Source organism: Caretta caretta, chromosome 8 (assembly GCF_965140235.1).
Source record: "Caretta caretta isolate rCarCar2 chromosome 8, rCarCar1.hap1, whole genome shotgun sequence".
In the NCBI taxonomy this organism is placed as follows: Eukaryota; Metazoa; Chordata; order Testudines; family Cheloniidae; genus Caretta; species Caretta caretta.
This window is the reverse complement of record NC_134213.1, coordinates 87,456,542-87,474,281: the sequence shown is the minus strand read 5'-3', so window position 1 is coordinate 87,474,281 and position 17,740 is coordinate 87,456,542. Positions and strand designations below refer to the sequence as shown.

At 46.3% G+C, this 17,740-nt stretch overlaps 1 protein-coding gene and 1 long non-coding RNA gene across 3 annotated transcripts in view; one reads left to right on the top strand and one right to left on the bottom strand.

Moving 5' to 3' along the window:
* Positions 1-17,740, bottom strand: part of NEGR1 (neuronal growth regulator 1) — a 626,594-nt gene that overhangs the window by 27,398 nt on the left and 581,456 nt on the right. The gene's annotated exons all lie outside the window — the stretch shown is intronic.
* On the top strand, positions 12,707-14,690 carry LOC142073026 (uncharacterized). Its single transcript, XR_012669719.1, has 2 exons — positions 12,707-13,313; positions 13,815-14,690. It is a non-coding gene; the product is annotated as an uncharacterized LOC142073026 (long non-coding RNA).

Below are 17,740 nucleotides of genomic sequence, written 5' to 3'. Positions count from 1 at the left end.
CTTCTGAAATGTTTAGTAAGTATTCATTTCCCTTCTTCCATTCAGGTTCTAGTCAACACCTATTTTTTTCATATATCTAGCCTAATTTGAAGACACAAGGAGCTTAACAATAAACGCCAACTTTTTGGATGCTTCCCTGAACAGTGCCTTAAACATTTGAATTTACATGTATATCTAGTAAAGGGTGCTACCTGCTCGAAGCACAGAATTACATAAAATAACCCATAATTCTAAGATCTCTGCTATTCAAACATCAGGAAAAGAATCTTTGAATAAAAAGGAGATGACATAAGGCACTACAGTACTTCTCTGCACCTTAATCAGAAGTAACTTTCCATAGTATTTTAACTTTCAGTTGTGTTGTAGCATTGATAAATAACAATATTAATGGACACCTAGGGCTAGATTATGCTGCTTCATGCTGGTGTAAACCTTTGCATAGGGCTCCAGCTACAGAAATTCTACCAAGGGAGGAGGCTGCAACAGAGAAATGGCTACAACTCCTTCTCTGCTGGAGTGGGGTGAGCTTTATGTGACAGAACAGCCTAAAATCATAGGCAGCACTGGCTGACAAGAGGCATAGCTGCGATAGCTAACGAATGCCACTTTTATCCGTGCATCTTCTTAGCAGCTTCCACCTGCAGAGCACCTTGTGGCAAATGAAGGTTGTCTCATTGCTCGCCTGTCCCTGGGATGTAATTTGTACATTCCTGCACCACTTTCAGTGAATCTGACCCACAATCCTAAATGATGTTCAGTCACATTTCAAGATTTTTCTTGGTATATCTGACAGGTTTCACAGTGGTTGAATGCCAAAAGCACACACTGAAAATAAACTACACAACACTTAGAATCATAGAATCATAGAATATCAGGGTTGGAAGGGACCTCAGGAGGTCATCTAGTCCAACCCCCTGCTCAAAAGCAGGACCCATCCCCAATTAAATCATCCCAGCCAGGGCTTTGTCAAGCCTGACCTTAAAAACTTCTGAGGAAGGAGATTCCACCACCTCCCTAGGCAACGCATTCCAGTGTTTCACCACCCTCCTAGTGAAAAAGTTTTTCCTAATATCCAACCTAAACCTCCCCCACTGCAACTTGAGACCATTACTCCTTGTCCTGTCCTCTTCCACCACTGAGAATAGTCTAGAACCATCCTCTCTGGAACCACCTCTCAGGTAGTTGAAAGCAGCTATCAAATCCCCCCTCACTCTTCTCTTCCGCAGACTAAACAATCCCAGTTCCCTCAGCCTCTCCTCATAAGTCATGTGTTCCAGACCCCTAATCATTTTTGTTGCCCTTTGCTGGACTCTTTCCAATTTATTCACATCCTTCTTGTAGTGTGGGGCCCAAAACTGGACACAGTACGCCAGATGAGGCCTCACCAATGTCGAATAGAGGGGGATGATCAGGTCCCTCGATCTGCTCGCTATGCCCCTACTTATACATCCCAAAATGCCATTGGCCTTCTTGGCAACAAGGGCACACTGCTGACTCATATCCAGCTTCTGATCCACTGTCACCCCTAGGTCCTTTTCCGCAGAACTGCTGCCTAGCCATTCGGTCCCTAGTCTGTAGCTGTGCATTCGGTTCTTCCATCCTAAGTGAAGGACCCTGCACTTATCCTTATTGAACCTCATCAGATTTCTTTTGGCCCAATCCTCCAATTTGTCTAGGTCCCTCTGTATCCTATCCCTGCCCTCCAGCGTATCTACCACTCCTCCCAGTTTAGTATCATCCGCAAATTTGCTGAGAGTGCAATCCACACCATCCTCCAGATCTTTTATGAAGATATTGAACAAAACCGGCCCCAGGACCGACCCCTGGGGCACTCCACATGACACCGGCTGCCAACTAGACATGGAGCCATTGATCACTACCCGTTGAGCCCGACAATCTAGCCAACATTCTACCCACCTTATAGTGCATTCATCCAGCCCATACTTCTTTAACTTGCTGACAAGAATACTGTGGGAGACCGTGTCAAAAGCTTTGCTAAAGTCAAGATACAATACATCCACTGCTTTCCCTTCATCCACAGAACCAGTAATCTCATCATAGAAGGCGATTAGATTAGTCAGGCATGACCTTCCCTTGGTGAATCCATGCTGACTGTTCCTGATCACTTTCCTCTCATGTAAGTGCTTCAGGATTGATTCTTTGAGGACCTGCTCCATGATTTTTCCGGGGACTTAATATTCAATGGTCTTCAGTGAAAGATTCTATTTAAAAATATCACTCCAATATATGAAACAATACATTCCCAGTCCTCCTATGATTACATATGGACCTTGTGCGTTTTGATTTGATTTTTCTGCATTTATTATGAGTTATTCTAAAATGTAGGACCAGATTGTGCAACCGTTTTGTTGAGTAGCACTTACTTATATGAGCAATCCCTGCTCATGTGAGTGCTAGTTTAGCTAATGGTTGCAGAATTAGGCCCTTAAATTGTAGATCTTAATTAGTATGCATTTCTACAGAAACTTGCAGTCAAAGAGGATACTATCTAGAATAGCCCTATCAAGGGGTTCAGAGGAATGCATGGAGGGATACCCCCAAACAGTCATGGGAAACTACACCTCCATCACTAGACCTAACTTGAGGAGTTCTATCACCAATCCTATTCAACATCTACATGCAGCCACTAGGACAACTAATAAGAAAACATGGCTCATGGGGCAACAACACACAGATAACATACAGATGAAGAGCAGCTAGTTCAAGCTGAACCCAAGCAAGATGAAGGTTACAATGGTTGGTAAAGGGAAATGCTTGGAGGAGTTTCTGGCCATGGTGCACTCTCCTTTGGTTGAAGATACATATTCACTACTGGTTAAGTTAGTCCATAGTTTAGGAGTACTCCTGCATTCCTCATTGACACTGAGCTCTCACACAGAGTCTGTGAGTTACACTTTCTATCATCTCTGGTTGGCTAGGAGACTCCATCCCATCCAGACAAATGATGACCTGGCCTCAATAATTTAAGCCTTCAGCATCTCCTGGCTGGATTACAGCAGCACTGCAATATAAGTAGGCATGAAGTCATCAGTCCTTAAGAAACTCCAGCTAGTACAGTCTAGGCAGCAGCACATCTCTTCAGCAACACAGTCTAACACAAGCACATTAAACCTTGTCCTCTTCTCTGTACGCTGGCTACCCACAAAAAAAGAGTCAAATTCAGAGTTTTGATCCTTATATTCAAAGCACAAAGTGATCTGGGCCCAGAATACCTAAAAGATCTCCTGTAGCTCTGGGGTGAGGACTGTGGTCAACAACTCTGCTTTTGAGACACAACAGAGCTGTACACAGCAAGGGTAAATTTCATTTGTACAGGAGACAGAAATTTCTTGGGGGCCACTCCAAAGCTATAGAGGAAACTCTACGTGATCCTAGAACTGCCTTAAACACTAACACTTTCCATTACAGGTGTTAGAAGCACTGCTTTGGCCTTGCCTTCAATAACAAAGGCACATAGCACAGCAGACATCAACTAAGAAAATAAAAAATATATTTAAAAATCCTTATGTAATTTTGGAGAGAAAAAAGGGAGAAAAAGAATTACATGACAAATGGGCTTAATGGATTTCTAGAAGATACTTTTTCTTGGCGTATGCACAACATGTCTCAGGTGGCACATGACCAGGATTCATCACCGAATTTGGTCCACTGGTTGGATCATTAGCTTCCCCGGCCCAGGCCAGGTAATGACAGGGAGCGCAAGTCAGATGATATGGTATGAGACCCTGAACAGACAAGAACAGAATGGAATGGAACCATTCGTGAGAGTGAGCACTGCACTTGATAGTAAGTGTTTGCAGGAACAGATTCACAGATTGAAAACTCACTGGGGGTTGGACCTGTCATTTATTTGCCTGTAAAGCACCATTATTACTAATCGTGTTTAATACAATAGTGCCTAAGGACCAGTGAAGAAGGTGTTAGGCCTGTACAAACACAGGGTTTCAAAGAGTTTTCAATCTAAATAGACAAGACAAACATGGAGTAGGGGAAAGGGTTAGGGTGACCATACCTCCCATTTTGGCTGGGATAGTCCCTCTCTTAAGACCTGTCTCGGCCGTCCTGACTTTTTGGGCAAAAGTGGGCATTTGTCCCATTTGCTCTTGCCGACTTGATCAGGTGGTAAGAGCAAATGGGACAAATGCCCACTTTTGTCAAAAAAGTGGGGTGCAAAGGAACATGGGGGGGGGTCGTAGCGATGCCAGCCCCACATGGGAATAGGGCAGAGGTGGTGGGAGGAGGAAGGGCTCCAGCAGGGGGCAGGCAGGGCTCAGATGAGCAGCGATGCCAGCCCCAGCCTTTGGGATATATGGTCACCCTAGAAAGGGTAGAACACACCAGCCGAGTGAACAATGTGATGGCAGCAAATGGCATGTTAGTGCCAACATTTTGTTTTGGTTTTGAAGTGGGGTCAGTTAGGAGGGGATATGACAAATGGAAAGAACAGTGAAGGGAGAGGTGACTTTGAAGTGAAGGTGATTGAGGAGGACAGGGCAGGGAAGAAGGTAAGCGCAAGAGGGGCAGGTGTGGGTGTTGTTAAGGTGGGAGAGGGAGATGGTTAGAACAAACTGCCAATTAACATAGGGCAGAAAAAGTCCAGTCAAACCTGTAAAAAGTTTTCTGAATGTCCTAAGGTCCCTGCTTTGGCTACTTCTAGGGTTTTGAAGTGGGGTCAGTTAGGAGGGGATATGACAAATGGAAAGAACAAACTGCCAATTAACATAGGGCAGAAAAAGTCCAGTCAAACCTGTAAAAAGTTTTCTGAATGTCCTAAGGTCCCTGCTTTGGCTACTTCTAGGGTTGCCAACTGTCTAATAGCACAAACCCAAACACCCTTGTCTTGCTCCCTGCTCTGCCACTTCCCCAAGGCCCTGCCCCTTCACTGAGACCCCACCCCTGCTCACTCCAGCCCCCATCCCTCTGTCACTTGCTCTCCCCCACCCTACCTCACTTTCACTGGGCTGGGGCAGAGGGTTGAGGTGCAGGATGTGCTGCAGGCTCTGGGGTAGGGGGTGGGGCCGAGGGGCTCAGGGTGTAGGAGGTGGCTCCGGGCTGAGTCTGGGGCACGGGGTTGGGGTGTAAGAGGGGGTGCGGGCTCTGGGAGGGAGTTTGGGTGCAGGAGGGGGTGTGGACTCAGGGCTGGGTCAGAGATTTGGGGTGCAGGAGGGAGAGAGGGGGGTGGCACTTACCTTGGATAGCTCCTGAACGTGACGAGCACATCCCTCTGGCAGCCACTCCTAGGTGCGGGGGCCAGGGAGCTCCGTGGGCTGCCCATGCCCACAGGCACCACCCCTGCTGTTCCCATTGGTCACAGTTCCCAGCCAATGGGAGCTACGGAGTCGGCGCTCTGGGCGGGGACAGTGAGCGGAGACTCTCCGCCCCCCACCTAAGAGCCGCAGGGATGGTGCCGACCGCTTCTGGGAGCGGTGCGGAGAGAGGGCAGGCAGGAAGCTGCCATAGCCCCGCTGCACTGCTGGACTGTTAGAACCCAAAATCTCCCAGTTTGGCTGCAGTAGCCTCTGGGAGATAGGGCCTGATTCCAGGAGTCTCCTGGCAAAACTGGGAGGGTTGGCAACCCTAGCTACTTCTGTAGCTGCTCTTATCAGCTGGAGTCTCTGGCTGGTTCCTCCCTGCAGGTTTTTTTCCCCCAGTGCCACATGTTGGGAGGGATAGGGGAAAGGTTGCATAACCTATGTCCTAGTCTCCCAGAGTGTGTGTGAATGGGGTCTTCCCCGAACAGTTAGGGGCCCAGAGAGGATGCTGGGGGGAGCGGTGGCCCCAGCTGGCCCCTCTTTCACATCCTCTATCCAGTGCATCAGTCCCTGCTCTGTCCGCTGCTGGAGTTGCTCCTACCATATACACCTATGGTACTATATAAATAATAATAATAACATATAGTAACATTGGTTCTTTCACTAAAAATCATTAAAAATGACAAGAGTAAGGAATACCTGAAACCGGAGGAGAAGAAATAAAATAAATGAAGAAACAAAGAAAGACTGAAGGGTTCACCACATTTAGTTTGCTTTCTACTCCAGTCCCAAGAGTTTGGAATTTACGTGAGTTTTGAATAGCAATAACTAAAAATTTCACTAGTTTCCTTGTAAAGAAATCTGAGATACAGTTGCCATGTTCTTGCCAATTTTCAATGTAGGTCAATCTTATTATGTGGAGAACAAGAGACATGAACAAAACATCACTTTTACTTCCCAAGCATAAGTTTCAGCTAATAAAATAAATACACAAAAAGACAACATTAGGTCCCGATTCAGAAACCTTTACTTGCTCAAGAAGTCCTTTTGCGGCTAGTAGTTTATTCACATGAGTAAGAACTGCAAGATTGGGCCCTCCCTGGAGGAATCTGAATTACTTCTCAGCCAGAAGTGAAAGGGGTTTCTCTTTTACCTTAGCTTCCTTTGATTACAATGGCAGTTTATATTAAAAGTCAGTATGACAAACCAATCTTTAATTTATTACAAAAGTCAAGCTAGCAGGATCAAGCATACTGTAGGTGGTATTTTATCTTATCATATTAAAACCATCTCCCCAATGTAAAAGACAATCTGAACTGCTGTGGCTCTATAAGCAAGTGGAAAATTATGTAAATCTGATTTCCTTGGTATGAACCAGCACTATCTTTTTAAAGCTTATTAAATCATATTCAGATTGTATAAATACAAAGACACTAGAATATTTGGAATAAAAAAAAGATGATATATCCAGGTAAGTAACTGAAAAAGTAATGTTTTCCAAAGCTGACAAATCAGACCAATTCAATACTGAAAAACAAAAAAACCCAAAAGAAAACTAACCCCCCGGCCCCTTTAGCTGCTAATTAGCAGCTCACTAATGATTAAATTGCTCGTTCATAATAGACTAAAACAAGATATGGTTTCTATAACTCCTTTCATATCCAGGATATTGCCAAAGCACTTTACAGATCAATGAGTTAGGAACTGGTAGTGCAGTGACAGCGTAGCCAAACATAGAAACAATAATACGCCCAGAAATAATCGCTCATACAAAGCTTTGGAAACTAAGACGTGTTCTACTGAGGGAGAGAAAAGCTGTGCAAGTTTAGGTTCTTGAATCAATTTAGGTTCAGTTGTAGCTTTGAGTTCACATCTGGTAAAATGAGAATCTGAAAGAGAGTTGAATGAAGGGAAATGAAGACTCAAAAGTAACATACAGGATACAGAACCAATGAGTTTTTTATGGATATAACATATCCACAGACTTAATATATAGTCTCAACTAACTAGTTATGGTGTAGTTAATATGGCAGTTTCTTTTAACAAAAACTTCAGCTGTAAGAACCTTATAATAAATATCTTCATTTGCCTAAAACATCTTTGAGCACCAGCATCGTCAGGTGAGGTAGACTCAACTCTGGGAATAATGGGCCAACTTCATTTCTGGCATAACTATGACTTCAAAGGGGCCACCCAAAGGATAAATTTGTCTCAATTTCTGTTATTTGCAACAACTGCTGAAAATCCAACAGAAGGAGCAAAACCAAAGTGGACCCAGTTCAGGATTGCTTTTGCAGACCCAACCCATGCTGCTGACTAGGACGCAGTAGCTCAAACTGTCTGGCAACCTCTATTTTGTCATAGGCCTGCAGTCTCCTGTTATGGCCCCAAGTGAGTAGTGTCAAGCCAGCCAGGAGAAGCAATGATTCAGTACCTCTCCAGGGCAGTTTCTGTAGGCAGGGCTCCTATGGAGCTCCAGACAGAACTTAAAGCTGCTCCCCACCCTGAAACATGTCAAATACCTTCTCTAGTACCTCAGCTTCCCTACAGACAGGGGACTGGGATGAATCTTTTATCTTTAAGATCGACAGACTAATAATTACTGGGTATGTTTGACTGTGTCACATTCAGGGTGGAACAGCAAGACAAAACAAAACACATAACTATTCAGAATCAAATAACCTGCAATCTGATTCTTCCTGGGCAAAGAAGTTGCTTTTATTGCAGAAAAGAAAATGTTGACAATTTTCAGTGTAATAAAACTAGTTTCCTAATTTTGCAGAAAGTTGAAAATACCTTTTCTTCATCTATGAATGTTCATTTCCCAAACATCATAGTATATTAATAAGCAAGTTTTCAGAAAACTGGCTGTGTAGTTTAAAATGAAAACTAGGTCATCTGGCCATTTTTGAAGAAAATTGAAATTTTTCTTCACAAATCACTCTGATTAGAACTGGAATTGGAAATATTATTAAAATATAACTTTTTTGAAGGATAAAAAATTAGAGAAGACATACACATTATCATATTATTCTTCAAATACATAACGGATCTCTCAGTAAATGCATCTACTTCACTAAAGCAACCTTATTGCCATATGGTTTGCTGGATAAATCTCCTGCTTGTGTTTTCGGTCTGGGTATAACCTTCAGGATAAAGTATCCTCAGTAAAGTCTGGCTAGTAGAAACAGGAATGGAAATAACCAGGTGCCCAGCTGCTGGATCATCTTGGAACAAGCAAGATCTCTTGAGGCATGATGTATACAGAGTTATCTACTTGAATGTGCTACCATCTGGTAAGTCTATTCTGCATCAGTGCATCCTCTCCTCGCCTTGAAACTTATGGAAATCTCCAGGTGTTCTGAGATCATCTGTAATCTTCAAAGCACACTTACAAGCAGTGGCACATCCCTTAGTCTTAGTACCAAATAAATAGCACCAATTATAGTGACATTCTTCTACAGTGATTATTTTGGAGGCACTTTCATTCTAGGCACACTGTAAAACACTCACAACTTTCTGAAAAGAGCTTGAAGTTTCTCAGACTTGTTCTAACCCCAAGATGAATTTTTTGGTAAAATTCTTTTTGGCTGTTTGAGTTCTTTGAGTATGGAAAAAATACTTTTTTCTGTGAATTAATATAATATTTTAGAGATTTTTTGGGGGGTGGGGAAGTTGTCCTTTGCTAATTTAGTCTTAAAATTAAAATGTGCTATGAACTTAATATATCCTCAGTACTACTAGGCCACTACTCGGGTACGCAAAACTGTTTTGAAAGAATAACTGAAATATCTGTCACCTCCACCATTATTGTCTTGGTAAGCATGGGAAAGCAGGGTTTTGTGCCCAAGTTAGTAAATTTTTCATTACAATTTTTAAGGCTGCCTTTGACATGTGAGGCAATTTAGTTTAGAAATAACGTTCTAAATGTTTGAAAATATCGTGGAATTAACAATACGTAAGAGAGTGTCCACTAAATGTTTAACAATGAACTAAGTTGCTACATACAGATACAAATATACATATGGACCTCTGCACAGTGAAATAATCATAGGTGCATATAGCATCAGACATTCAAATGGATGCATGAATCTATCTATCTATTAGGGCTGTCGATTAATCGCAGTTAACTCACGTGATTAACTTAAAAAATTGATTACCATTAATTGCAGTTTTAATTGCACTGTTAAACAGTAGAATACCAATTGAAATGTATTTAATATTTTGGATATTTTTCTACATTTTCATATATACTGTATTCTGTATTGTAACTGAAATAAAAGTGTATATTATTTTTTATTACAAATATCTGCACTGTAAAAATGATAAACAAAAGAAATAGTAGTTTTCAATTCACTTCAAGTACTGTAGTGCAATCTCTTTGTAGTGAAAGTGCAACTTACAAATGTAGATTTTTTTTGTTACATAACTGCACTCGAAAACAAAACAATGTAAAACTTCAGAGCCTACAAGTCCACTCAGTCCTACCTCTTGTTCAGTCAATCGCTAAGACAAACAAATTTGTTTACATTTACAGGCGATAATGCTGCCCTCTTCTTATTAACAATGTCAACTGAAAGTGAGAACAGGCATTCGCATGGCACTTTTGTAGCTGGCATTGCAAGGTTTTTACATGCCAGACATGTAGACGTGTTTACATGGTAAACATTCGTATGCCTCTTCATGCTTTGGCAACCATTCCAGAGGACATACTTCTATGCTGATGATGCTCGTTAAAAATAATACATTAATTTAATTTGTGACTGAACTCCTTGGGGGGAGAATTGTATGTCCCCTCCTCTGTTTTACCCACATTCTCCCATATATTTCATGTTATAGCAGTCTCAGATGATGACCCAGCACACGTTGTTCCTTTTAAGAACACTTTCACTGCAGATTTGACAAAATGCAAAGAATATACCAATGTGAGATTTCTAAGGATAGATACAGCACTCCACCCAAGGTTTAAGAATCTGAGGTGCCTTCCAACATCTGAGAGGGACGAGGTGTGGAGCATGCTTTCAGAAGTCTTAAAAGAGCAACACTCTGATGCAGAAACTATAGAACCCAAACCACCAAAAATGAAAATCACCCTGCTGCTGGTGGCATCTGACTCAGAGGATGAAAATGAACATGCGTTGGTCCGCAGTGCTTTGGATTGTTATTGAGCAGAACCTGCCATAAGCATGGACGCATCAGCATGGACGCATCAGCCCCGCCCGCACTCTGCCTCTTCCCGTCCCTGCTCCGCCCATATGGGGGGAGGGAGCAAAGAGGCATAAGTGGTAGGCGGGTGGGAACCTCAGCAGAGAGGACAAAGAGGTTCAACAGGTGGTGAGACCTTGGGGAAAGAGGCATGAGAGGTCAGCGGGGAGGCCTCAGGGGCAGGGGTGGGCAGGGGATCTCAGGGGAGGGGGCAGAGCAGGGCCAGAGGTGGAGTGTGGGGAGGGTTTCAGGGGGAGGAGGCCGAGCGGGAGTGGGTCTCGGGGTGGGGCTATGGTCCAGGCACACCCAGGCTCCCCAAATGGAGGAGTCACATACCGCTCATGAGGGTGAGGTACAGCATTGGCCTTAAAAGCATTATTTCTGTTTATCTGCAGACTCAGCACTGAATTGTGTCGCATTCAGAATGGTATCTTTGGAATAGAAACTCAGGGCTAGATAATCTGGTCTATTCTGCTGTGTGTGCTGTTGCTGTGCTCTCCAGGGACTCCAGTGGCTATCAAGTTGCAGCTGGCTTCCCTGCCTGCACTCACAGACTCCTCTGCTGAAACACCCTTGACCCCCTCTGCTCCATGAGAATCTGGCTCTCAATTCTTTTAAATAAAGCTTAGATTCTACAAAACTGGCTTAACCCACCAGAGAAGTGCTAGAAAACCACTAGAAATTGGCTCAGTCAACCTCTACACAGAGACAAGCTCTAAATCAAATACATTTTAATTTCCTGATTTTAGGGCATATCATGTTGAATTCAAAGGTTTGGGGTTTTTTTTGGTCTACTTTTAATATGTTGATAATTTCTCTGCCTCTATGGTCTATGTTGTTCAGAATCAATTGTCATCCATGAAAGGAAAGATTATTATTCCTTGTAGTAATAATAAAAATATGATAACACATTACTCTTATAAGAATTCTGAGGTTTGGGTGTACAGGGTATCTGAGAAAGCTACCTATCAGTTACTATCTGCAGCTTTTACCATAATATTAGTGAATAGAGAAAAATCAAAGTCAAACTGCTACAGAGGTACAGTAAAGCAAGCCAACTCCTCCTCCTCTGCTTTGGAGAAGAGTCATAAGAAATAACTATCCTATCCATCAAATAAAATGGTGCCATTTACAGTTACTCTTACTATTTCTTTAAGCTGAAGAGCTTTCCCTGTGTGTGTGCTAAAACTGGAGTTCTATAATATGATGTGAGCTCTTTGAGGCTGTCTTTTATTATATTTCTCTAGCGTGTCCAGCATGTGTGATGCCTTTGGGTGCTAATGTAAGACAAATAATAAATTATATTAATAAGCACTTAGACCTGTTTTGCTGATAAAAGTGGTATCCAAAAATCTTAAAGGTGACTCAGACAGTTGTAGAGCTGTAATGCCAAGTGACAATGTTGAAGTAGTGCTCATATGGTCAGTCCACCAAAACTGTTGGAATAGTTTGGCAGAAATATAAAGATGGCATAAAAGTTCTACTGGACAAAATCTGTCCAGAGTGTTAATGACTTCAGTAATGGAACAATTAAAAGACTGAAGAAAATACTGATCTTCATAAATGTATCATTCCCCTTCCGACCCCCACCTCTGAACAGGCTCCCTGTTATTGTGAATTCAGTTATCAGATGTATGGAGGTAGATGCTGTTGCCATAAATGAAGATGAATCATTAACTGGCAGAAGATGAAGATAGCTTTTAGACTGAAATTAAGGGATTTGGTAGTATAGCATGTTGTTAGAAGAATGTGATGGTGTTTTTCCACAGTCAGTGGAATCGCCTATCAAATACCAATGGATGTAACTAGGTCACATACAGGAAAATGTATCAATTTTAGTCATTGGGGATACTGTCTTTTATTATAGAATTAAGATAAAATTAGCTTTCATGGTTCCTGGCAAGTACAGTTATTTTTGTCCAGGGACTTAATTGTTGCTGAGCTATTCTATTTAACCATATCTGGTATGTAAGGCTCCATTTTATTTGACAAGCAACTCAGAACATTTTGTTTGCTGAATGGAATGATCTGCCTTGAGCTCTATACTATGTTTGTGTGACGAAGTGGGCCTGTTCTTAATGTTTCCTCTGAATAGTGTGGGGGTGCCTCAGTTTCCCCTATGCAGTTCTTAAGTATCTAGGTGGTGGGGTAAGGGTGTATGATCATTGCAGAGCCCTAGAGGGCAGGTGTGTGCAGGGATCTGGACACAGAGAATGGCCGACACCCTGTTTCCTGGCAACTGATGGCCTGGGCCCTTCCCCCCCTGCAAGGTGAGAGCTGAAGGGTTGGAGAACAAAGGAATCAGGTGACCACCTGGCCCGGGAAAGGAACAAAGCCCAGAGGAGGAGGGGCTGGAGGGGTTTTCAGTTTGGGGCTGGCTGGGACATGGAGTGAAGTGCAGACGTGGTTGTCTGGCTCACTGCCCCCCAAAATGGACCCAGCTGAGGGGTCCCGTTCTCTGCACCTGCAAGCTCTGTGTTAGACCATGTTCCTGTCGTCTAATAAACCTTCTGTTTTACTGGCTGGCTGAGAGTCACGTCTGACTGCGAAGTTGGGGTGCCGGACCCTCTGGCTTCCCCAGGAGCCCCGCCTGAGCGGACTCGCTGTGGGAAGCGCACGGAGGGGCAGAGGATGCTGAATGCTCCGAGGTCAGACCCAGGAAGGTGGAAGCTGTGTGAGCTGTGTGTCCTGAAGACAGGCTGCTCACAGAAAGGCGACTGCCCCAGAGTCCTGACTGGCTTCATGGGGAGCAGTTCCAGAGCATCGCCCAGGGACTCCGTGACAACTGGTGGCAGCGGTGGGATGTACTGCACCCCGTGGATGGCGCTTCCTGCAGTAAGTGACTGGGGAGCAGTAACACGAAGGGGGATTGCCGAGGACCAGGCCTGCTGAAGGCTCAGAGAGGAGCGGTTTCGGGGGGCGGTTAACCCCTGGGAGTGTGTGACCAGCGAGAAGGACTGTGCAGTAATGGGGTCCCCCTGGGGACTGCAGTGAGCAGTCTCAGGGGCGGAGGAGCCTGCAGCTTGGCCCGGGGAGAGAGAAGGACTTTTGCAGTAACAGGGTTCCCCTGGGGATTGCAGCAAGCAGTCCAAGGGGCGGAGGAGTCTGCAGCTCGACCCTGGCAAAGAGGTGGTGACCTCGAGAAGGGCTGGCACACTAGGGGTTCTCCCTGGAAACCGTGGGGAGCTGAGAACACACGGGCCTGTGAGTCCACAACAACTTGGGAGGAGCGGAGTGATGGCCTGTCCCCGTCTCCTTAAGAAGGACATTGTAACCCTGTGCAAAAAGAGAGGGTTGAGCGTTGGAAAGTTCACCAAAGCAGAGTTAATCGTGCAGCTGGAGGAGGATGACCGCTCTAAGGAACAGATTCCTGACCCCAACTGGGGCTATAGCAGGATCTGGGAGCAGCTGGAGTGGGAGCCAGGCATCGCCAAGACTCCTGTCCCCGACCAGATGGGGGTCTTCACGATCGGGTTCCCCATCGGGGGATCGAGACGGACGGGATTGGAGCTGAGTCCGAGAGAGCAAGAGGACCATGGGAGACAGCGAGAGCCCGAGAAAGAGCTGCAGAAGCAGCAGCAGCATGAACTGGCGGTGGTGGGGCGGAGAGGCCTAGGGGACCTCCCCAGGGTGAGTGGGGATAGATCCCGGGGGGCCAGTTCCGCAGGGAACCTCGAGACTAAATTGCTGCCCCTAGTTAAGGGGGGGGGGGTGTGGATGCCACCTCACTGCCTTTGAGCAGGCTGGCGATTTGAACCAAGGGGACCCTGCAGAAAAGCCCCGGTGTCTAGCTCCCTTGCTGGGTCCCAAGGCCATAGTCTCCATCAGCCAGATGGGTGGGGAGGTGGACACGCTCCCACTCCTGACCCCAACCTATATATCTGTGTGGAGTTTCCTGGGGCCAGGCCCCTCGGACCCCCAGTGGGAGCGGAAGGTGATGGTCGATGGGGAGACATTCCTGGGGTGGCCAGACCCTGAGACAGAGAGAACTGGTGTCAGACCCTGGGTGGTGCAGCCTCAGAGGCTGAGGGCCTGTGTGAGCTGGGTGAGGGTCCCAGGGACGAAGCCCCTCGCCTTCCCTATGGCCCAGATCCCTGTGCAGACCCAGGAGGAGTGGGGCTGGCTGGTCGTTGGGGTGCCCCAGGACACCAGCTGCTAGACCCTGTTGTGGGGTGACTGTGTCTCTTTGGGACAGGATCCAGGCCCTGTTCCTGTAACTGCCAAGGGTTTGAATTTGAATCCAGGGAACCAATCGGTGGAGAGGGAAATGGTCAGTGAAAATGCAGATGACCTGGCTGGCAGCAGGGAGGAGCCCCTAGGCTCAGGCTACCTGCCTGCCTGTAACCAGACCCCTGGGGCTGGGTGGGACAGAGAGATGCTCCCTGCCCCCTTGCACACCAGAGCGGGGACTCTCGCTGGCTCTGATGCACTGAGGAAAGCAGCGAGCTCGCTGCCTGCCCCCACTGGGACAGCAAGGGCAGTGCTGAGCACAGTGGGAGCTGAGACCCCAGCTGAGTGGGGGGAGACACAGGCAGGGCAGGGGATCTGTGGGGAGTGGCAAGGTGCTTGGTAAGGGAAGTTTGGATGAGCCTAGGCAGCCTTGTGAGCTGATGGCTGTGTCCAGTCAGCAGGGTGGGAAGGCGAGGAGAGTGGAAGATGAGAGTCCCTGGACCTTACCTGTTAGCTGGGTGGAGAATTGGGACAGTGAAGGAAATGGGTCTCTCTGTCAGGGGTATTGACTTGCCTATGGAGGGAGCTACCCTGATCTCCAAGCAGTTGTCTGTGACCAGCCTTGTGTGCTGGGACAAAGGGAATGAGATCCCAACCTGTGTGTCTGGTAAAGGAGAAAGTGTGTCCGGCTCTTCTTGGTCTGTGGAGCAGACAGAAGGGGCCTTTCAGCCTGTGATGGTTGAGGGTCATGCAGTTGTCTCAGAGCTGGTTCTGGATTCAGCTAAAGCCCAGGAAGGGAAGGGTCCTAAGTTTCTGTCTGCTCGGGAGAATGGCCCTGTAACTAGGTCGCATCCAGTTAGGGTCTATGTAAAATCCCCGAGACCAGACAATTCTGGTGCTTGTATTTTGCCTGTTGCTAGTGTGTTGTTGGAAAGGGTGTAGCAACTCTGTCTAATCAGGGTGAGATCCTAGCCAGGGCACAAGGAGAGCAGGAAGGTGATGTGATTGTGGAACCTACTGAGGGTGTGGAAACCTGTAGCAAGAAGGAAAAGATTCCTGAACTTGTGTGTGGCAAAGGGAAGGAGAATGCTTCTAACCTTTTATCTAGGAAGTCTGTAAGTTTGCATGAAAGGGGATTGTGTAGGAATCCGCCTGATGGGCCAGAGGTGATTCTGGATGTAAGGGAGACCCAGAAAGAGTCTGTAGTTGCTCAGGAAAGTGTTCCCCTAGAGCAAGCCCTAGGTAAAGAGGGTAAGAGCAGAATTTCTGGGAGGGGGTGAATTGTTGCATAGAAAAGCCCTCGGGAAAGGAATCCTCATGGAGTCTTTGCAAGCAGTTTACTGCCACTGAAGGGTGTGAAAGTGATTTAATCAAGAAAGTTTAAGTTCCTAACAGCCAGAAATTTTCTGTTGTGAATGGATCCACTGACTTTCCTGTTGAAAGATCCAGTGTGGAGAGCTTTGAGAAGGTCTCAGATGGAGTGAAAGCTATTAAGAAAGGTATACCGTCCTATAACCAAGTGGCTGTGTTTGGCCAGCTTGTTGGGGAGACAAGGTTGTTGGGAAAGGGATGTCTCCATGCTAGTTCTGTAAGTGAACAGTATGTGGCCCAGGTCAAGATGGGGGCCCTTAACCAAGAGAGCCCGAATTGCAGCCCTCCAGACTGGAGCTCTGGGAGAAAACCCAATCCCAGTTTGACCCCCTGGGGTTTTGGGGTGGCCAAAGGGCATGGGCTGCAGAAACCTTCCCACATGCAGCCTGCTAGTGCTATCGACCACCCCCGACCTAAGGGAGGGCGTGAAACTGGAAGGGCCTGGTGTAACTCCTACCAAGGAACGGGAGAGATGCTGGGGCATCCATGGGAACATTGGTGGCTTCAAACTTCCCCAGGTCACCGGGTAAAGTGACCCCGCTCAGTTCGATCTCGAAGGGGGGAGAGATGTGACGAAGTGGGCCTGTTCTTAATGTTTCCTCTGAATAGTGTGGGGGTGCCTCAGTTTCCCCTATGCAGTTCTTAAGTATCTAGGTGGTGGGGTAAGGGTGTATGATCATTGCAGAGCCCTAGAGGGCAGGTGTGTGCAGGGATCTGGACACAGAGAATGGCCGACACCCTGTTTCCTGGCAACTGATGGCCTGGGCCCTTCCCCCCCTGCAAGGTGAGAGCTGAAGGGTTGGAGAACAAAGGAATCAGGTGACCACCTGGCCCGGGAAAGGAACAAAGCCCAGAGGAGGAGGGGCTGGAGGGGTTTTCAGTTTGGGGCTGGCTGGGACATGGAGTGAAGTGCAGACGTGGTTGTCTGGCTCACTGCCCCCCAAAATGGACCCAGCTGAGGGGTCCCGTTCTCTGCACCTGCAAGCTCTGTGTTAGACCATGTTCCTGTCGTCTAATAAACCTTCTGTTTTACTGGCTGGCTGAGAGTCACGTCTGACTGCGAAGTTGGGGTGCCGGACCCTCTGGCTTCCCCAGGAGCCCCGCCTGAGCGGACTCGCTGTGGGAAGCGCACGGAGGGGCAGAGGATGCTGAATGCTCCGAGGTCAGACCCAGGAAGGTGGAAGCTGTGTGAGCTGTGTGTCCTGAAGACAGGCTGCTCACAGAAAGGCGACTGCCCCAGAGTCCTGACTGGCTTCATGGGGAGCAGTTCCAGAGCATCGCCCAGGGACTCCGTGACAGTTTGATGTTTGCATAGCTGGGAGGGGCACAATTCATAGTGAATACACTTTAGATTAAGAGAGATTTACTGGCTCATGTATTTGCATGCATTGTCTTGAGAGTCAATAAGCACTAACATCTGCAAGGTTGTGAGTCCTTCGCGTGGTATGCTGGGCACCTTCAACTGTTGTTAGTTTCAATGGGAACTGAGGATGCTCACCATCTCACAGGCCCAACTCAGTTACTCATTTATGCACAACATTTTAATTTTATAGATGCTACAATGTCTACTTCATTGACTCTATCAAATTTCACCCCTAAAGTATTGTGGCTGGAGTCCAGCCTTAAAACGAAAATAGTAAATGCAACATTCCAGCAGATCTATTTCTGGGAGTCTTCATTTGATTAGACTATGTAGGCTGTGGTTGATCTTCCTATAGAAC